Raw genomic sequence first — 23,914 nt, forward strand, 5'->3', positions numbered from 1 at the left:
TAATTTAATACAAAAGATACATTATACCCTTACTTGGTATTTTCCATGGGTCCTAGGAAAAGCCACCATGAGACATGTTATTTTCTTCCACTGTAACACATACATGTATATTTTGATCATTCTGCTTAAGCTCTCTTTTTTTGTAAGGCCAAAGGAAAAACCAAATTGTTCTGACATGGCCTGCATTTCAATGATCTATGCTCAGGTTTCTCAAGAAACATGGCTGTTGGTAAATGTCTTATTCTCTCCAGTTAGATGTATCTGAACATCTTATTGAGCAAGATTATACTGCTTATCAAAATATAAACATTTTTAAGTAGGTAAAGTTGAGTTGAGAGTTGTATAGAATTTGTGGAAAACGAATGGACAGAATAATATATATAGTCCTCAAGTTACAATATATATTTTGATTTTATGATAGTGTGAAAACTATAGTGTAGACACCATACTTCCAAATTTGAATTTTGATCTTTTCCCTAACTACTAATATGTAGCATAATAAACCTTCACTGTGCTGGGCAGCAGCAGAAAGCTGCTGATCACAAAGAAAAACAACCCAGACTCTACCATGCACGGTGATGCTCACCCGGATGTTTGGTAAGTTAGAGGTGCATTTAGTACACATTTGACTTAGGATATTTTCAGTTTCCAATAAGTTTATCTGGATGTAACCCCATTGTAATTTGAGAAGCATCTTCAGTCAAGTCAGTTTGAATTTCTCCAAAGACCTTCAATATATAAAATACTAGAGACTTCTTAGACCTGGGTTTGGCTAAGAACAATATTGTACTAGGGAAAATCTCTCAGGAGAGGCACAGATTTTGTTTGCTTGTGTTTTATCTTGTTTTGTTTGTTTTTAATAATATATATGGGAATGATGGTCAACAACACAGGAAGAAAAGAAATTGTGATTATGTATTGCAACATAGAATAATGCAGAAGGGATTCTGTGTCAGATGAAATTTAGACATATTGCACTATCTCTGAGTCTTATTTTCCTCTTCAGTAAGATGATAATAACGTCCTCCCTACTTGCAGAATGATGTACAACCCTAAGTAATTATGATTGATTCATTGTGCCAAGGTCATTAAAATTTTTTAAGTAGAAACAAATTAAAGATAAGAAGAAAGAAATAAAACCCAGAATCAGTGCCAAATTAAATGAGATGCCAATACATCAGGATGTTCTAGCAAACTAGGTAACTGAACGTGCCTGCTTTGCTAAAGCATCCTATTTGAGGAGTTTTTTTGTTTTTTGTTTTTTTGGCTTCTTCTCTATGATCTATGGTCTTCTATTTGTGTGTGTGTGTGGGGGGGTATGTGTGTGACTTTGTTTCTTCTTTCTTTTTTTGTTTTTTGAAGAAGGAAAAAGAATCTATATTGTTTTGCTAGCAAAGGAGAAACAAAAGAACTCTTTTCCCAATGTCTGTGATTCTCCCCACCAGGTGGATAATTTCCTCTTCTATCACCAGTGAGTTGACACATCAGCAACATGTCACAATGAACAACTTTAAAGGATGGTAGAACTACATCTGCTCTACTCAGTATTTAGCGAGAAATAGATCTTCCCTTCTGAGAGAATTGTAGTTAGATATCAGGAGCCGAGATTAAGGTAGAGAATTAGGAGAGAACTTTAGGCCTGCCTGTGGTCCAAGCTTTCACGGAAATAAAAATGAAGTCATCAGATCAGGGGTTACTCTTTTGAAGTTTATAGACAAATCTATCTAGATTCGGGGGTTCTAAATAGAAGTCTGGGAATGAAGCCCCACTGTTATGGTTCAGATATGAGGTATACCCCAAAAAGTCATGTATGAGACAATATAAGAAAATTTAGAGAGCTTTAACCTAATCAGTAAATTAATCCATTACTATGGATTAACTGAGCGGTAACTGTCGGCAGATAGGGTGTTGCTGGAGGAGGGGTCACTGGGAAGCTACTCTTGGGTTTATATTTTGTGTCTGGTGAGTGGAACTCTCTCTGCTTCCTGATTGACATACCTGAGCTGTTTTCCTTCTCTATGCCCTTCCACTGTGATGTTGGGTCCATGGCAATGCAGCCAACTGAGACCTCGGGAACTATAGTCAACAAATAAACATTTCCTTCTCTAAAATTGTTTTCATCAGGTCTTTTGGTCACAACAGTGAAAAAGCTGACTAAAACATCTCCATTTAATGCTGACTGCTCCACTCCCTGGGGACTGTACATCTTTCTCATGAACTTGGAGCAGTCCCAGAATTACAGCAACCACCCGTATCTATTGTTCTCACTCACAAAAGTTTATTTTATCTTAACATGGCTGAAAAAAGTAACAGCATTAATTAAAAAGTATAGTATTAATTAAGTAAAAAGTATAGTATTAATTAAAACCAAGTACTGTGGAATCATATGATAGAAAGATAAATAATCAATTGAGTCTTTTTCAGTCTCAGGGAAAAAACTGTCCTTATACATAATTTTAATGAAAAAAAAAAAGCCACACTTTTTGTATCCTCCTGAGTTCCTCTTATTTGTTTTTTTTCTATCTTACATAGCCCTTGACTTGAGGTCCCTAGGCAGCCTATGCCATCATGATACCCTAAGATATGGTGTCAATATAATATCACAACCCCACCTGCTCTGCTTCTCAAAGGTCCACAAATTGCTACTTTCCTATCTCTCATTTTCACTCCAAACCCGATGCTTTTTGGGTACAGCTGGGCTCAGCCAAGGCTTTGAAGGAAAGCAGCTGATTAAACCCATTCACAGAAAGATTTGAATGATCTTTCACATACCCCCAGATATTTGCTGTTTTGGAAGAGGAAGCTTGTTAAATAAATCTATCAGTGGAATTTTTAGGCAATTTATGAAAGACCAAAAAAAATCAGACTTTAATAGGAAAGGAGATTTGGGAAGGCACAGGAGATACTAAACTCATCTTGTTTGACTATCTGACTCATGAATATGGTTTCATTCTGGTCTTAGAGAATTCCTAAAATCACCGAGATTGATAGCAATGGTTCTTATTGAGCAATCTAAACAAAAGTGAAAGTATGGTATGTGTGTGTGTGTGTGTGTGTGTGCGCGCGCTTTGGAAGCTGGTTTGATGACAGGGAGAATAAAAATGGATTTTGAATTGAGGCCTGACTACCACTGATGCTTGATGCTGATGGGAAGTAAAGAAAGGAAAAAGAAAACTTCTAGCATTTACCTTAAAAATATTAATTGTGAAATTGACCTTTTCTTCTGATTGGCTAGTTATGGGATCATTTGGTAAGAAATCACAGGCAAAATTAAGATAACAATATTGGTTCAATTCTCCTGAGTAACAAATCATTCCAAAATACAATAACGTAAAGCAATAATCTTTGTTTTCTCATGATTCTGGACAAGCCATTGTGATGGGCTTGACTGGAAATTTCTCACACTGGTTTTGCCTAGACTCACCTGTAGGGCAGCAATTAAGTGAGCTCTGGGTAGTGTGAGAAGGCCTCACTAAGAAAGTCTTTCAGATGTGGGATTTTGTCTGGACACCTCACTTTTCCACATGACCTCTCTAACAGGGTCTGACTTGTTCACATAACATCCTTCCTTCCAAGAGGGCAAAAATAGAAGCTCCTGTAGCCAAGCCAGAATGCACACAATGTCACTTGCTCACTTCCCTCGTAATTTTGTTTCATATAGTTGCTGCCTTGACATTTATTTTTAGACCTGACATAAGGTATTTGAAATGTAGTTGAAACTCTGTCAGCTTTGGTCTAGTGAAAACTTCCTGTCCTTATGTGGTTGTTGCTCATCTCACAGACCCAAACCCCAATGCACACATAGCTGCTGACCGTGAGGGATTTACATTAGTATTGTAAATAAGTTCCATCCTTCCCATGTAGTTTCTTTAGACTCTACAATCTGCAACTCCCTCAGGAAAGACTAAGGGATAATAACCATGGATCTTTTTTTCTTTTTAGAGGTGGAGTTCTGAGGATACCCATGGAATCTTAATAAGAGCCTCATCCCTTTGTTGTTTCTCTGTCTCCATCTCTCTCTACCTACTGGTTCAACTCTAGATTTCTTCTTGGCCTCCCAATGGCACTGCTAATCTCTCTGGAATCTGTAGGTAATGAATTTGGGGTTCACGTCCTCATCACATTTCACCTGACGTGTTCCCAAACCTGATATCCCATAGCCCGGTCTCTTCTAGAGAATGGTTCTCTCAGCTTATGACCACTCTCCAGAGAAGGACCTCAGGAGCAAACTAGAAAGGAATCACAACTTCCAACACATTCTATTGGCCAAGCAAGTAACAAAGCAAGACAAGAGTCAAGTGATGGGGAAATAGCTTCATCTCTTGATGGAAACTGCTGGAAAGACCAGATTTTTAATCTACCATGAAGACTTAGGAGTAGGTCAAAGATTTTGGAATTATTTTCTATTGGCTATATTTTCTTTGTCCCTCCCTGCTTTAGTTCAATGATCTTTTTTTTTTATTTGTAGAAAAATCACATCAGAAGAGCTCATGTTCCAATTATAAACAAGGCTTATGAGAACTGAGATGTAAGGTTGCTGATTATTCTATTTTAGGTAAAGTTAACACAGCTACACTTTATAGCTTTTAGAATATTTCAAGAATGACATGTGATCTGTTTTTTCCCTAAAACAAAATTGTCCCTAGTGGAACTCTTTGGAGGAACCATAATCAGTAGAAAATTTATTGTGTCTCTTCTAAAATTGTTGTTTTAAATTATTTAGGCAGATGTGCTAATATACTTGCTTCACACATTTCTCAAGTATTGACTTCTTTAATGTGTTTAGCTTATATCCCTTGGGACACAGATTTATGTTTCCTACCACTCTTAATAAGGGCTTAATAGCTATTATTTTCCTAATTGAACATCTTATTTCAATTTTTAGGCAAAAAGGAAAAATGTTAGGAGGACTATATTATTAGTGCTTGTAACAGAACATTTGTGAGAGGCATAGATTTCTTATGTAAAGCTTCTCCTTCTGGTTTACAAAGGAATGCAACAGCTACACTTATATTCTGAGAAGTTGATCTGTGTGTTCTGAGATTAAACTCTACAAATCATATAACCTGTCTGTGCCAGGTAAAATAAGATGATTAGAGACTGTCTAAGATATCCTGACAGTAGAGAAAAACCAATAATTTTATAAAATAGCAGCTGGTCATTTTGAGCCTCACTGTCCAAACAACAGAGGTAGTAGATATATGGGGAACATGAAACATGAGGAAAATAGAGGAAAAGAGAAGTCCCTGGATACAAAAATGGTACACTATACCTCTCGACTCTGGTCTTGACTTCTCTTTTGTCGACATCCATGTTTGTACTTTCTTAAATTAAGTCTTTGGGTTAAAGGTTCTGATTAGAAATTTGACAGCTTCTCTTCTCCATAAAATAAAACTTGTAACTATAATCAAGTCCTCAAGGAATCTTTCTTTATCTCCTGCTTCTATATAAATTGCTTGATGGTTCCCAGAATCTCCAGTTCCTGTCCTGTTTCCTCCCACCCAATAATGACCTCCATATTATCAGATCTAAGGAGCAGTTGATATCTCCTTTCTGAAATTTCTTTTCTTGATTTTTGTGATATACCCCTTCTAGGACTTTCCTCCTGAGGCTCCCTTGATACCTCAGCACATCCTCTTGAACTCTTTACTTCCCAAACTCACTCGTGGAATTGCTATCTTTTCTGTCTACAGTATCCCTACACATGAGAATGGATAGTGTGTCCTTATCCATTCTCAGGTGTTAAATGAGACCTATGCTCTCATTTTCAAATTTCTTCTTTAACCTTAATACTCCAATCAGATTGGAGTAACTGGCTTTCTGCTTATAATTTTCACTTGAATATCAAACTTAACATGATCAAAACCAAACTGTGAATTTTTATCCATCTGCCCCTTTCCCTACTTTTTTTCAATTCAGAACAGTATCACTATCAAGCCAGTTTTAGTAAACCCAAATTGTAGGTACTGTTATTTTTATATTCTTGCTTCTAAGTTAATACAATACAAAATCCTCCTAACTTTATCCTACTGTAGACTCAAAATCTATCCATTCTTTCTATCTCAACCACTTATACTCTAGTCCAATCTACTCCAGTTCCTTGTCTGAACTCCTACATTAGTATTTTCACCTTACTCTAGATTGGATATTTTAGTTTATTTTTTAATTTATTACTAGTGAAATTTTTAAACATACACAAACCTAATAAGAATATTATAATGGATCCTCATGAAACCTTCATCTAATTTCAACAATTATCAGCATTCTGCCAGTCTTATTTCAACACCTTCTCTTTTCCCTCTCTCAGTCAATAAAGTATTTTAAAAGAAAGCTCAGATGTTATCTAATTTCTTTTTTTAAAACACGTTTGCAGCTGTTTTATCCATGATAGTAAAAAACTGCAGGGGGAGGGGGCCACGTATTCTTCAACAAGTAAATTGTTAAACAAACTGTTGTACAACCATAAATGAAATACTACCCAGCAATGTAAACAAATAGACTATGGATACAAGCAACAACTTGGATTGATCTCAGTGGGCCTCATACTGGGAGGAGACACATGCAGTCTCAAGTGGTTATATTCTGTAGGATTTTGTTCAAGCAACGTTCAAACAGTGACAAAATTGTAGAGATAGAAAGACCAGTGGTAGTCAGGGGCTGCAGAAGAGTGTTACAATGAAGAGGCAACCACAAGCTTGTTAGTGATGAAAGAATGAATGTGGGTACCCTATACATTACAGAAAATCCTATAGAGCTAGTGCCCAAAAGGGCGGGGGGTGTCTAAAAAAAGTGCATATGAAAACATGTGCAGTCCCATTAAGTTGTGAAGTTAAGACAGGGTTCAGAACAGGGTTCAGAACCTGGGGCAATTTCACCCCACTAGAGATATTTGACAATATCGGAGTCATTTCTTGTTGTCACAGCTCAGAGGGCAGGTTACCACTGGCACACAATGGTTTGTGGCTAGGAGTGCTGCAAATCATCTTATGATACACACAGAACCATCTCCTCCCCCACTCCCCCCACAAAGTCAAGGATTATCTAGCAAAAAAAAAAAAAAGTTTAATCTAGAGCTGAGACTAAGAAACTGAGTTAATTCTATTGTTCCAATGTTGAGTTTCTATTCTTGATATTATGGTATTGGTATATAAGATGTTGTGCTGGAGAAAACTGAGAAATGAGTGCACAGGAACACTGAGCTGTTTCAGGTCTTCGTTGTGTTATTTCAAGATAAAAAGTTTAAACAAAACCAAATTAATTAATTTGCCCCTCTTATGACACTCCATTGCACTCAGGATCAAACCCAAATTCCTATTCAAGATGAAGAGCCTGCAAAAACAAAGCCATTGCTTTGGCTTTCAGGGCTCTGTCCCTGTCCTGCCTCTCATCAATGGCCAAATAGGGCAGTAGCCCAGTTCAGTGGTTAGAAGATGGGCTCCCACAAGGGAGCCCCAGCTCCATGACTGACGATTGTGGAGTGCTAGGCAAGTACCCTTACCTTGCTGACACATCTCTGCTCATGTGTAAAAGGGGGACAATGCTCCTACCTTCCTTTAGGGTATGTGGGAGGGTTAATGAGATGGTCCATGGGGAGTACTCCAAATGGAGTGTAGAAGCATCTGAGCATCTAATGGTTGCTGCAGCTATAATAATCAGACCTGTGGGTGTGAGCCCCACTAAGCTCCAGGCAAAAGTTGCACTGTGGGGTGGGAATGAGTGCAGCACTTGGTACCCTAAGAGCTTTCAGGTGATACTGGAGACAAATGGCATAAGGCAGGAAAGAGGAGCATACACAGCTGCTCAGCAGAAGAAATCAGGCCACTATGGGGTTTGAGCTAATTGACATGAACACTATCAACTTAATCATGGTACAAAGCCAGCCCCTGTGTGTTTTATTCCTCCTACTTATGTCATCAGGCCTGAAAACAAACAACCAAAAAAAATTTTGGTGGAAATTCTGCTGTCTCCCAAATATGCAGCTACAAAAATCTATTTATTTTTTAAAGAAATCACCTTTAATTTTATGTAATTAACACCATATATAGAAAATATTAAAGTGTATTTTTCAAATACAAGACAAACTATCTTCAATTTAAGCAAAGTTATACAAGAAGAACTAAAGAAAAAACAAATAGTCAAAGAATATTGATTATGTTAAACAACAATAATAAAAGACCTTAGGGAGTTTAATATATAGAATCAAATTACATACAATAATAGCATATAAGCTGATGGGTAGCTGTGTGGAAGGAATTAAACAATTCTTTGATCCTTGAATTTTTTGGGAGACAAAAAAATTGCTCATTTTAGGGCAAAAAAACTAAACAAACACAGAAGAAGATATATGAATGGTCAAAATATATAAAAATGTTCAACATCTCTAGCAATTTGAGAAATGCAAATTGAAACTATACTGAGATTCCATCTCACTCCACTCAAAATGGCAACTATAAAGAATACAAGTACCAATAAATGTTGGCAAAGATGTGAGGAGAAAGGGACTCTCACATTTTTGGTGGGACTGAAAATTGATGCAACCACTATGGAAAGCAGTATGGAGATTCCTTAGAAAACTTAGAATAGAATCACTATTTGACACAGTTATCCCACTCCTTGGTCTACACCCAAAGGACATAAAAATAGCATACTACAGTGAGGCAGCCACATCCATGTTTATAGCAGCTCAGCTCACAATAGCCAAGTTACGGAAAGAAGCTAAGTGTCCTGCAATGGATTAATGGATAAAGAAAATGTGTTATATATACAGAATGGAATAATACTCATCCATAAAGAAGAATGAAATAACAGCATTTTCAGGTAAAAAGATGGAACTGAAGATTATCATGCTAAGTGAAATAAGCCAAACCCAAAAAACCAAAGGACAAATGTTCTCTGTGATCTGAGGATGCTAACCCAAATGAAGGGAGATTGGGAGGGGAATAATAGAAATCCATTGGATTAGACAAGAGGAAATGAAGGGAAGGAAATGGGGAGGGAAGTAGGAAAGACAGTAGAATTAATCAGACATAACTTTCCTAGCTTTGTACTTGAATACATGACCAGGGTAACTCTGCATCATGTAAACCACAAAAGCGGGATCCTAAATAGAATAAGTTATACTCTGTGTATGTATAATTTGCCAAAATATATTCTACTGTCATGTATAACTAAAAAGAACAAATAAAAATAAAAGTACAAAAATGTAATTGCTCATTTTACAAAATCTTAATAAATCAAGGACATATGTCATAATCTCCATGGAAACCAATAAAAGAATAGTAAAAAAATGCATAGTAAGCTAAGAATCTAATAGAAACAAAAATAAAATAAATAAATTAAACAAAGGAAAATAAAAGAAAGCATAAGACAGGAGAAATAAATAAGAAATTCTAAGATGATATACCTATATGGAATAAATACTCCAATTACAGAACAAGGATTATCATAAGAAGAAAAGTCTACACATGCTCAGTATAATTTATTTCCAATATTTTACATCCATAGTTGGTTGAATCCACAGATGCACATGGCCATGGAAAGCTGACGATATATATTTTCTACAAGTTACACATGGTGCAAAGTAAGCCAAACTATAGTTCTGATTGTGACTGTCCTGAGTCACACTGTGGATGATGACTATTGGGAAATGCACAATTGCAAAATGATTTCTGAGCACACAGTTTTTGAGGTGGCAGGAGTATGAGTGTCTAGCAGACATAGTGTTGCACATCCCAATACTACCCACGGATGCATCTCTATGGCTTTCACTAACTTGCAGAAACCACAGTGAGTTGTCATCCATGAAGGAAACGGGGGACAGCAACCACCAAGACCCAAGGAGGTAACATTGGATCACCTGTGAGCATGAACTTGTTAACTGTAGCCCTTGGAGATGGATTTTGCTACCTTCAGTTTTTCAGACAAGAAATTTAGGTTCAGAAAAAAACCACAGATTTGTACAATGTCATAAAACTACTGCATTATTGAACTGGAATTCAAACCTGTCCATCTGTACAATGCTACAGCTAATGTAAAACAAAGACCTTTTGCCATTTTTATTGTACTCTATTCCCCATCCACCAATACATCTTATTGACATTTTATTGTTTTACTATATTAACAACATTAATGGATGCTCATTGTGAAATATTCTCAGATTCAGGAGTAAGTAGTATAAATGTATAAAACTGTACATTGTGTGCATATATATATTGTATAGTTTAATAAATATACAAAAATCTAAAAATAAGTATTTTCAAGTTAAATAAAAAGGAAACAAATATGTTTCTTTTTTCCACATTGTCCTAACTTTTATTGTAGCATGTGGTTATAATTGGTTTATTTAATTATTAGCTATTGCAAGACACGTTTTATAATAATACACTGACTCAAAAAAGAACACAAAAATTAAGCAAATAAAGTTAGCTGAAGGGACACAGATCTAACAAATGTATTTTACAGTCATAGTAGTATTAGAGATAAAAATAATATTTGATAATAAATAGCCACATGCCAGAAGATAGATAAATTTTTAAAATTTGCATGTAATGACTTGGCTTCAACATATAGGAGACAAAAATTGATAGAAAAAAAGTAGACAAATGAACAATCACTACATAATTTTTAAAAACTTCTCTTAGTAACTTGTAGCACAAGCAGGTGAAAAAACAGAAGTAAAAATAGTAATTTGCCAAATTCTTTAAAACTCTTATCTTAACATTTAAACATCGTGCAATACAAAGAATGCACATACTTTTCAAGTTTATAGAGAATTACCAAGGTTGACCATATGTTGGACCATAAAATAAGTCTCAGTAAATTTCAAAGAAGTCAAATAATACCGATCCACACAGAAGTTGGTAAAATAATCTCTGAATACGGTAAAATTAAGCCTACAGTAAATAACAAGAGACAGTTGGAAAATTCCAAAATGGTTGATTCAATACATCTTTTAATAACCTTTGGTCAAGAAAGAACTTACATTGTCCAAAAAGTGTTTGAATTTATAATAATGAAAATGCCAGCTACCAAAATGTGTGTAATACAACTAAGGTCATGTATAGAGGGACAGTTTTAACTTTAAATACATGTCATAGACTCTAAGGATGGCTGAAAAACAGCCATTTGTAAAATCATCTCAAGAATTTAGAAAAATAATAAATTAAACCCAGAGAGAGTAAACAAAAGTAAATAATAAAGATTAAGGGTAGAAATTAGAAAATGCATAAAAATTATAAAATGGAAAATGAATAAAGCTAAAATTGTATCTTTAAAAATTAGACTAATAAGATTGACAAATTCCTGGCAAGTTTGACCAAGAACAAAGACAGAAGACATAAATAGCCAGTTCAGGAATGATAAATAGAATATTTCAACAGCTCATGAAAACATTGCCAAGCTAGTAAGAGGAACATTAGACCTTTTATGCTAATTTGAAAATGTAGATAAAATGAAAACAGAAGGAAGCAAAATATTAGAATTATCCTGTATCTATTAAAGGACTTGAATCTCTTACAAAATAAAACCTCCTCATGAAGAACACACCCTGCACAAATAACTACTACTGGTAGATGCTACTAAATAGAAGAAATAACATAACCTTGCCCAGACTTTTCTGGAAAATGGACAGTACTTCCTAACTCACCCTATGACACCAGCACCCCTAAAGAACTAGTGTAGCGCTGGGGCTGGGGCTCAGCGGTAGCGCACTTGCCTGGCATGTGTGATGCATTGGGTTCGTTTCTCAGCACCACATATAAATATATGAATAAACAAATAAAGGTCTATCAACAACTTTAAAAAAAGAACTAGTTAATGTTTGTGTAATTAAGATTATTAAAAGTATACAATATACGCACATTCTTATATACATATTTATGCTTGTGGGATAGAGAATATTTCCAGATGCAGACACAAGAAATTACTAATAGATATTCTCTTCAAAAAGAGAGCTGGGGGCAGATGATCTGGGAAGAAATTTTATCCATTATCAGATTATTTTTTACATGATTTAAATACAAATGCATAGACTCATAGGTTATATGTGTAATAGATACACTCACACTATCAAAAATAAGCATGTAAAATAATGAATAAAAATACTTCTTTGCCATTTTTATTTGACTTCATGAATGTGAAATGTTAAGCTGTTGATTTACTGTGGACCATGCTGCAAGCTCAGACACAGAAAAGAAGACAGTTTTAACTAATTGGTTGGTAGGCTCACTGCAATCTTAAGGCTGGTAAAGGTCAATGAAGCATAAATTATTTACCAACCTCAAGGTCAGACTAGAAACTCTAGACCTGGTGGTACACTGTGATTGCTTCTTTGGTACTGCTTTGGTCCCTGGCTGCATGAAAAAGCCTCTAAATAAACACTTCCAGTTATTGTAAATTCTGGACTATTGAAATTCAGACTGTTGAATCTTTTCTCATATTATTATGTGATAAAGCTGGCTTCTTATCTCTCTGATAAATGCAATGGTGTGTTAATTTTCCCCTGACTCTTGGGAGAAAAACAGAAATTGAGATCCATGTATTGTTTTTAATAAACACTATGATGAATGCAATGGTTTTCTGTCCCAAGACGATTCCTCAGAGTGAATAACTCACAGAGCTACTCTAATCATTTCTCCTTCTCCCATTCCTAATGCTGCTTTTGGCAACTGACCAATTGTTTAACACTCAACTGTTTTGACAGCTGATAAGAAAGCAAGAAAAAAAAACATATTGTTGCCAGAATGATCATTTGAATTGCTATATTTCGATTTTTAAATATAAAAATAGAGAAGGTAACGGTCTAGAAGAGGGAAATATGAAAGGTGGAATGACTGCACAGGACATACAAATGACTGACACGATGGGTACTAACTTTGAGAGGAAGGGGACGGACGGTCTGTCACATATTTGACAAAGGCAAGTGTTGAGAATGTACAGAACTTGGGAAATTAAGGGGTGGAGGAAGGAAGGCTTCTGGAAGTCCAAATGGACACTCACAATGTTCATTTATTTAAACATTTATTTTGTTCATTAGGAAAGCTTCGGGTTTATCATCTCATATTTGACATATAATTCTAAAAATCATTACCCTGTATAAAATATTTAACAAATCTAAACAGAGTAAATAGATTCTCTTCGGCAAGCATCCTGCAAAATAAATTAATTAGCTAATAGATTGAAAATAAGAGTTACATTTTTTAAAAGTGGGGAAAAGTAAACACATGGGTTTAAAAATAAAGCAATTTGAAGTTATTTAGTATTGGGACAAAATATACAAATAATTAGGGCCTGAAGGCATCATGGCCTTGGAGCTCCCGGAAATATTGATTCTGAGTCCGTCAAGAAAAATATGTATTATCTCTACACCACTGTCTATTCAGGAAAACAAAAACATATGGGATTCATTTTAGAAATGTTTTCACTTCCAGAAAAAATTAAAATATGAAAGTTTTTTCATTATATACAAACTCTTTAAAGAAACAAAAGTAAAAGCTGTATTTATTGAACTGTGTAGAGTCATACATTGATTCTCATGTCTTAATAATATTACAAAACATTTCTTATTCTCCCCTTGCAAGCTGAATAAGCTGAGATTCAGAAGGTAAATTTATAGCTTTGGAATGTCAGGCAAGGATTCAACTTCAAGATTGTTTGATGCCCTCCCATCCAACTCACTTATATGACCTCATAACTAAAATGTCCCTAAGGAATTTGGGATGGTTAAAATATTCTATTATTGCAAAAAGGACACCCTTCCCCAAAAAAATTATAAACAAAGAGTTTTCTTTTTCTTTCATGTAAGTTCAAGATGTCATAGAATAATTATAAGAGCAGGCACTCATGTCTGCACACCTGTGTGTGGGCTATCTGCCTTGCTATGTACCATTACATGCAACCATCTCAAACCCTAGTATCTTTGTTGGTACAATTTGTGCAGCACTGACATCTAATATAGAATAGAAGACACTCTCCATGTTATACTAACTGGAACTACAAGATCCCAATAGATGTTAGCTAATATTTTATTACCACTGAACTCATAGGAGCAACTATTTCCTTCTGGACAATACACTTAATTAAACAAAGATTAAGCCTTCCAAACTTCAAGGAACTGATAGTCTAGAAGAAAAGACTATACCAAAAAAAGAAGAAGAAGAAGAAGAAAGAAAGAAAGGCTAGAGTTGTGGCTTAGTGGTAGAGCACTTGCCTAGCATTTGTGTGGCACTGGGTTCAATTCTCAGCAATTATTAATAAATAAATAAATAAATGTAAAGTTTCAGCCACTATATATATACATACATATACGCGTGTGTGTTTATAATTTAAAATGACAAATATGATACAACAAAACATAAGTACAATAAGTTAACAGGATATGTATGATCCAGACAGTGTGCACACACACAGGAGAAAGAAGCAAAACATATTTAGTTTTTGTATTTACCCAAGAAGACTTTCCAGAGTGCCTTTCCATCTTGAAAAGTGACATGTGGATTCTAAATACAGCAATCCTTTTGGGGCATATGTGCTGTTGCCTGCTTCAAATATATTTTCATGGAATGGTTCACATATAGATTTAGTCACTGCTTCTATTAAAATCCCTTAAAGTCCTTTTCCTATTGTCAGGTAGCATTCAAATACATTTTTACTATTGATTTGGCTTCTTATTTGGTTGGGAACAGATATTATTAGTTGTGTCTCCTAGATTTCCCAGACACCTAGCAATAAAAGCAGGATCAAGTATTATTTCCCTGCTATACAGAGACAAGGGTGAATGGAAAGAAGGCCCATAACCAAGGCCTCCACTTTGATGGAGACACAGATGATACTTTTCACGGTCACTCGGAAGTGGTAGAAACTATCCTTTGAAAAGAGAAGCCAGCTGCCTTAATCTAAAGGGCATGTAGCTACATGGCACATAGACAAATGCCAGTCCCCCCACAGACATGCTGGAAAGGGGCCATGTGGTCCTTCACACCTGTGCTACATCACTCTGGGCAACCCTGGCCTAAGTTCTAGTTGGAGAGGTCTGATGAATGGGCCAGTCCTAGCCCTTGAGCAGATCATTAGTACTGAATCATCTACCCTGGCTTTCTAAATTGATCCAAGTCACTTACTGTTGGCCCATCTCCACTGTCTTTTGTGCTAACCCACTATTAGAGCCAAATCTCAAATGAAGGAACAGAGCCACTGTAGGAGAGTGGAACTGGGGACCAGAAAGAAGCAGCACCTTCCACCTCTGAGGTGAGGATATCTACATGTTCAGTTTTAAGAACAACATCATAATGTGAGGCTGCTCCCACATGGGATGTCATCAGGGTCATGTTACCACAAAGCCACTGCCACTCACATTTGGAAGGAGAAATTTTAAAAGGAAGCCAAATTGGCAGGGTTGATTTAATAAATATTATCAGTATTCATAACCTATATCCTAAGCTTAAAGGAAGGGGGTTTACTTTGCTTTTAAAGAACTCTAGTCAGGAAATAAGTGTGTGTGTGTGTGTGTGTGTGTGTGTGTGTGTGTGTGTGTCTTATGCAAAGCATCTTTTCTGATTAAAATAATAGTAAATATTCACTGTAGAAAATTTGAAAAACCAAAAGTATAGAGTAAAAACCTAAAGCCATCAGGATTCTACTCCTCAGAGAGAATCATCCTTAAGAATTACAGCCTTAAAAATACTTAAAAGCAAACAAAAAGTCAATTTATCTAAAGAAAGCATCTTATGGCTTGATTTTCTGCTTTGTGGCCACTGGAATAAAAAAAAATCAAATAAGAGCTGCCAATTGCTTATGACATTTTGGAAAATGATGGAACTCCCATTTTGAGAAAGTGAAAAACTAAAAAATAATCAAACTTTATTAAGCCTCTGAAAAAAATCCAATTTATTTTTTCTTCTATTTTTCCTCCCCTGGGAGGCCCAAATGCCTTCTGATTGGCTATCAGCATTGCTGGGCAAGCAGAGGACCAGTGGCCAGTATCTGATCTGTAGACATATTTCTTTCCTGTAGCAAAAATTACCTTCCTTCTTTAAGTGGTTGTGTTTTAATATGCAGCCATTGTAGGAGCTGCACCAACTGAAATAAAGAAATATGCCTCTTTGACCTCCCACTAACTAACTAACTGACTAAACCCAGCAGGCAAGATGTGGGTAGATTTTTTTATGATCTGAGAAATAGCTTCGGGGAAGCTGTTTGTCTTCCTTCCTTTCTTAGGCATAGGCCATGTTTCTACATAACTGCATGGAAATACAAGTACATGGCCTGTATATTTTTAATGTATAGCTATAGAAAGTCTCTTGAGTTACAGCAATGGAAAAACATAACTCTGAGACATAATAAAGACTAATCAAAATTCCAGAGATAAAACCTAAATGTTTAGGCTCTGTTTTCTCAGGTAGATGTATTTATTACATTGTATATCTGAAGAGATACATTGTATATTCAATTCTTAAAGAGATTCTTGATTGTGAAATTACATAGGCGTGTACCTAGTTTAAAAATAGCATGGCGACCATGAAAAAAAAAATCCTAGTAGATTTAAATTCAGTTTGTCCTTTTATTTTATTCAAAATAATTCAGAAACTTATTTTAAAACTCTCTTTTATCCCCATATATAAAGCAGAATACCTATTTTACAGGATTGTGATGAGAATTCAAACTAATATAGACACAGTGACTAACAGGTAGACATTCAATAATTAGAAAATATATTGACATCATTCATCTAGGGCATTTATGATTAAAGAAAAACTAACCATTGTCTATGGAGAAAAGGAAGAACACTGTAGCTGGAAATCTCTACCGAAACAAAGTAAATTTTCCTCCCACTCTTTTCTTAATTCCCACAATTCCTTAAGCCAGTAGTGAGGTCTGTGGTGGGCCATGGAGAAGCTCAGTGACCAGAGCAGGATGCCAGTGTCCAGGAGAGAGGACAAGGACGATGTCCATGTGGAGGAAGATGGGCTGGCCTACAGAAGCACAACCTGGGAGAGGTGAGAGGAGCAGGCACAGAAGTGACCAGCCTGGCCAGGATGTCAGAAACCAAGAGTGAGGAGCAATCATAGGGCGTTGGTGTTGATAAATGTTATGGGGAAAATGAAAATCTCCATGGCCTATGTGTCTGGGAAATGCAACTCCTGCATTGTTTACTAAGCGACCTTTCAGACAATGGCATCCCTTATCTGTGGGATTATGTTCCTGTAGACAACTGAGGTTACCCATGGTCCTCTACTATATAACTCCACATATACTATGATTTTTCCTTTAGCTATTTATGATAAAGTTTAATTTATCATAAATTGTATACAGTAAGAGATTAGCATAACTAATAAAAATACAATAATTAAAATTATTTACTTTAATAAAAGTTATTTAAATATTCTGAACTCTTTATTTCTGGACATTTCTGTGTTGTATTTTGAACTGGGGTTAACCATTGGTAACTGCAACCATAGAGAGCAGAACTGTAGACAAGGGGACTACCATTTACTGATTTATGTTTTGACTCTCCAGTAAGGAATGTCTTGGCTTTGGGATTCCTTCTTTATAAAAATTCTCTTAGGATCACTTGTTTGTGATAAAAGAGCAGTTTTTATTTTTGAGTTCATTATGAACTGGTACTTTTGTAAAGTACACTGAAAATGAATTAGAAAGATGAGATAACAAAATCTTCAAAACTTTCAAAATATTTATGAGATTCTACAAGTACAGAATTACTCAGTCGAATTGAGGTGAGCATTTCTAAATGTCCACTCTCAAGTCCCACACTAAACTTGTTATGACCAAAACTGAGCTGTCCGCACAGGGGCACTGAGCCAACCTTGAGGAAGACTGATAGGTCACACACCCAGTCCCCTTGTTTCACAGATGGGGAAACTGTGGCACCAAGTCCAAGGACACACACTATGGAGAGGAGCAGCCATCATTAATATCCAGCACTCTGAACTAAAATAAGAATTTTCCATAATATTCTTTGTGTTTTGATGATAAGTTCTGGGAAAGCCAAGGTTGAAAGTATCTCATCATTCTGTCCATGCTTGTTAGCATGATTCTTGACTATAGTAGACCCTCAAGTATTAAATAAATGTGTGAATAATTGAAGCACCATCACTATTAACTGCTTGTCTTTAAATTAAGTGACTATTTTCATGTATCATTTTCTCTACACTAGAAAATCTGTCTACATTAAGCCTCTGATGTCAGGGCCTTTGGAACAGTATCTTGCTTCATAATTTTTAGACGCTTATTAAGACAATTTTAGAGAAAAGTGTCAAGCTGAAATCCAAACTATGGAAACCTAACAAAATGTCTGGAAGGGAGGTAGTCTAGAGTGCATAAGAGTGAGACAGGTAGATCACAGCCTCAACTGTTGTATTCATGTTTTTTTTTTAAGTCTTTTAAGTTAAATCAGTATTAAGGAAATTTAATTAAACTCTTTCCCCTCCAAACAGGTGGCTGCTTTGAGATAGCAGCAATAGCTGTTTCCCCAAGAATTAGAGCTGTCAAAGGACAAGTCAACACTTTGTAAGCTGAAAGAGGAATTTCTCACTCCTCCTCAAATTTAGTGCACTTGAGGAATGGCTGGCCAAGGTGGAAACGTCTGATATTAGTCTCAGAAAGACAAATATTTCTGTCAGATTTATCACTCAAATCAGGACCAAGAGGGAACTTTATGTTAAAGAACCAAAGAAATTCTTCTAAAGCACATGTTTCCCCCTGCCTGTAACACCAATAACCCAAGGGTCCCAGCCCAAAGGTTCTCACTAAACCATTGCCCCTCTCTGGCCACCACCTCTTTTCCAAATCAGAGCGGAGTTCTGCTGCTACAATGTACTCACCACTGACTAGAAACCAACCATGCAAATCGTCCTGAATTAAGGAACTCACAACAGGCCAGCAAGGAAATAACTGCTTTGCTTAACCCCAGTTTACAAAATGATATGGAAGAGCTTTTCTCTCTGTGCACGTATTTTTAGCCATCATTGAAGACAGATGTTATGTTCTGGACTTGCTCCTGGATTGATGCCTGAAAATAAGCTTTCTCTAGCACTTCCTCCTTCTCTTCTGGCTTTTCTCTTCCCTATAGCCATCTCATCTCTATTCCAGCCTCTAGCCTGAAGCCCAAGGGTCCAAGAATCCTATTAAGGTGATAGCTAATAATCCCAAAGTGACTGCTAAAAGCTCCGTGATGATCCACTCTTGGAGAACTTGCTGGAAACAAAGTTACTATAAGAAATAGATCTTTCTCCTGGTATTTTCAACCATAAAATAAATGTTTTAGGCTCAATGATTTCTAAAGTCCTCTCCTAGCTCTAAAATACTTTAACGTAACTGGGTACAGTGTATCTACCTAATTCATAAGTCAAGCTTTCTGGAATACAGTATGAAACAAAAGCATTGAGAGAGACCAACTCTAAGCACCAAAATGTTGTCATTTGCACAATTTGTATATTAAATCTAGGCATTTTGGTCTCTTTAGTCTTTTTCCTCCATTAACATAAAATTCCTAAAAAGGAGACTAATATTTTTTAATCACCCCGTATGTGCCAGGTGTTCCATTTAGTTTATATAATTTAATCCTCTCCATTCTATGAGGCGATATTTTACAAGTGAAGGAATTGATGCCCAGAGAATTGTTTTAACCAAGGTCATTTTGAAGTAATTTAATCAAGAGAACATCTACCCTTTACTGGCAGAGCTCAGATTCAAAACTAATAAAGTAGATTATAATATTAAATCAAAATATTTGTGTTTTTATTATAGGACAAACACATAGACATTGCAGAAAATTTGGGAAAACACTAAAACAATACAAAATTAAAATTACTTTCATAATCCGTAGATAGCTATTGCTTACATTTGGGTATATTTCCTTCTAGATGCAAGCATATAAATAAAGGTAAGTTTTGTTTGTTGTTTTTTTTTTATAAAAGTACAGCTCCACATCTTTCCCTTTTACAACGATAGTTCCTGAGCTTGTTTTTTAAAGTGGATAAAATGTGGAGATGGGCAAATTAATAGAATAAATGAGATCTATCCGCATGAAATGAAAGAAGGATAAAGAGAAAGAATATAAAAGCAGAAACAATTGGATCACTGCACAGAAAAAGCCATTCTCCTGTGCATTGATGTCCCAGAGGCATCCAGAAAAAGATTAAACTAAATTGTGTTCTTTTTCAGAAGGAAGGGAAATACATAACTTTAGGAAACTTATTTCAGAAAAGCTAATATTCAGAAGTGAAATCATTACTTAAAAGTGTCAGCAATATAATCTGCAGCAGTCTTCCCCGTTTTTTCATTTTGAGACAATGTCTCACTAAGTGACTGAAGCTGACTTTGAACTTGAGATCCTCCTGCCTCAGCCTCCTCAGCTGCTGGAATTATAGGTGGGCACCACCACGGATGGCCTGGAATAGTCTTCCTTAGAGTCCACCTCACAGTTCAACATAAGTTACAATTTTTCTAATGGCCTTTAACAGAGTCTTTATATTGGTAAAATTTTCTCTTGTCCTTTGTCACCTGAAATCCTAATTCACCTGCCTGTAGTTCACCCTAGAACAGAGATTAGGAAGTAAATTACCAAACAGCATCTTAAGAAAACAGAAGCCATTCTTGTAGGAAGCAGTAAAGGTCGGAAGTTATGCTATAACCAGCTTCTGGACCTTTTAAATTTATTCTGACAGTCAAACTATCTTTTTAAATCTGTGCACCAAGAAAATAAAATCTACCATTATAAAACTCTTGAAAATTGATAGAAATTTACGTCCTATATCCCAGGCTCCCAGATTCTTTTTCAACAACAGTCAATGCCTGACATCTCCATCTAGGGAATCAAGCGATTAATCTTGGTAAATACTAATATATTAAGGTTGATTGAAGCATCGGAATTGCAGCACTGAAATTGAAATTTCTTCCACAACAAATCAAATCCTCTGACCTCAAAGACCCTTATGCAGGCATTATGTATGGGCTTTCTAGAAGTTCCAAAGCCCTAAAGAAAAGAACAAATCCACCACTTGATTCATAAATGCCTTAGAGATATAGATACACTTCACTTTTCAGAAAAAACATAGTCTCAAAATTCATTCCTAATTTGAAATTATAAAAATAATTATATATAAGATTTTCAGAAGTCAAATCACTTATCAGTGGCTATTCACATTCCTAACAAGAACTGTTTTACAAGAACTATAAATCTTTTTATAATGCAAATAATCACTCCTGTTCTTTTAATTTATCCTTTAAAAATAAATTCAAATTTTTATAGCCTTGGTGTGTTTAGAGGACACTTGACTTTCATGAGTCACATTTTTAGCTCGCTTCTAGAAAGCAGTGGCTTTCCAATAATTCTTATTAAAACTTCTTTGTTTTTTAAAATCCAAGTAGCTCATTTCATCACCTACAACTTCAAAATGGCTGTCTAGAAGAGTATCTTGGTCACAGGGAATATCCAGAAAAGGGCTTCCCACTGGTCCCTGATTTTCTGTTTTTATTTGTGAATGTTTCTCTCCTTAAGCTAAACCTTACACTGTAAATTACCCAAAACCTTCAAGGACTTTTTTTTTATGATAGAGATATTGCTAATTATGACCTTTTCCCCTGTTCATTATTCTTCATATTTATTTATTTATTTATTTGTTTGTTCTAATTAGTTATACATGACAGAAGAATGCATTTTGTTGCATTGTACTCAAATGGAGCACAACTTTTCATTTCTCTGATTGTACAATGAACAGCACTTTGAAATCACTGTCTATGAGTATTAAAGGGGAAAGAAGCTTTAGAATTGGGGGTGTCCCACTTCTGAGTTCCAGAGATGTTAAGGTTCAATGTGCCTCTGCACAGGGAGTTTTCAGAAGAGTCATGCTTCAAACCTCGGTCTTCTGATACTCAATGGTGCTATTTCTAATGTAAGTGTCTTCTGTGGCAACTCAACTTCTGTAATTATCCTTTTCTATGTCTACAGCCGTAGGTCACAAACAAGACTAGAAAAAGTCATGACAGAGGAAAACACCAATCCCTTTTTCTCTTGTTTTAGTGCATTTTCTAGATTCATCTGAAATAAAAGAATATTTTTAAAAATTCCTTGTTTCTGTTCATAAAATTGAAAGTTTATTCTTGAGAATCATGTTCACATTCCAAATACAGAGTACTGTTCAAAATACTAAGATACCTAACATAGAGGCTGAACTTTTAAATATAGGAGGTCTTACAATTGGTCTCTAAGCAAATAACTTCAGTCTGATTTGCACTTCCAAAATCTCGATGGAAGGAGAATATTTTCAAAGATGAGCAGAAGACTGAAAAGAAAGATGCGACTCCTATTTTGTACCTTGAGTTTTACTGTCATGAAAAGTTGCTGTGGGACACACATGCCCAATACAGGGACCCTCACTACAAGTAAAAAGACGCTTCTTCCAACCCCAGCTTTAACTCCTCCCAAGGTGATCAGACAAGTGATGCCATCTTTTCAGAAAGCCTGAGTGAAGCTGAGAGCTTCCCCACCCACAAATTAGGTAGGAAGAGAGACCCAGTGATAAACATTTTGTAGAAAAACCAGTTTTCACGTTTGGCTACTCATGGGGGAAACCTGGAGTGCTTTAAATGGGGTAGCTACCCACAAAACTGCAGATATTCAGTGCTGTTATGGAAATTTTTATGAATATGCTTTAAAACTCTTGACTTGTAGATTAGATCTCTATTTAATTAATTAATTTAGGGCTGGAGTTGTGGCTCAGCGGTAGAGCGCTTGCCTCGCATTTGCAAGAACCTGGGTTCAATCCTCAGCACCACATACAAAAATAAAAACACGTGAAATAAACGTGTTGTGTCCAACTACAACTAAAAAATAAATATTTAAAAGAATAATTAATTTAGAAACCCTGTCCTTTGTATGACACATCTTTTGTCTTTTGAACTTGGTTCATTCAGATCTTGATGCACAGATACTCCTTGATTATTAGAATGGATTTCCTCTATGATAATACTTCTAGACCCTGCATACTGAGAATAATTTGAGATTAGGAAGGGGAAAAATGTGGCTGCTCAATCTACAGAGATATTTAGTCTCTTTAGGGTTGAGTAGGACTGAAGCATTTTTTAAAGTTCCTTGTAATGGACAGCCTCCAAAATACATTCAGTGAGCCCTATCTACTGGTCTTTGCAAACTTGTATCCCCCCCCGCCCCCACCACATGTACACTTTGTGTCCAAGCTTTTCTATGTGACCAATAAAATAATGCAGACATGACAATATGACTAGATTATAAGTGACACTGCAATTTCTGTCATGATTGCCTTCTCTCTGTCTCAGATTATTTGCTTTGGAGAAGCCAATTGCCATGTCAAGAGCAGCCCCAGGAAGGGATCCATATGGCAAGCTTGGAGGCTTCTTGCCAAGAGCCTTGTGAGCTTGCAAACAGAGTCTCTAGCCCAGTCGATGACTCCACCTCTGTTATTAAACCTGCTTACAACCTCTTCAGAGACCCTCAGAAGCATCCTGTTAAGCTGATGCCCACTTTCTGACCCTCAGAAATTCTCTGAGAAAACAGAATTTAAGGTGCTGTGTTCTAGAGTTATGTGTCACACATCCAGAGATAGCTAATGCCCTCCCCGTGTAATTTTAATTAGCAGCCAGGAAAAACACTGGGGTTTCTAGATAGGTTGTTCATATTACATCTTATTTAATACTGTATAAGAATAATATACTTTGGTATTACTAGATTTCCAGATAACTTATTCTTTTGGTATCTAATTTAATCACATTATAATATCTTCTATATAATATAATAGAAGATTTTTTCTAATTATCATATTACACACTACAGTGTGTAATATGCTGCCCAGTAAATGGTGTATCTTGTTGAAATTACCACGTGCATTTGCAAAGAATATCTATTTTGTATTTATTGTGTGCA

This window comes from Marmota flaviventris, chromosome 4, assembly GCF_047511675.1.
Source record: "Marmota flaviventris isolate mMarFla1 chromosome 4, mMarFla1.hap1, whole genome shotgun sequence".
Classification (NCBI taxonomy): domain Eukaryota; kingdom Metazoa; phylum Chordata; class Mammalia; order Rodentia; family Sciuridae; genus Marmota; species Marmota flaviventris.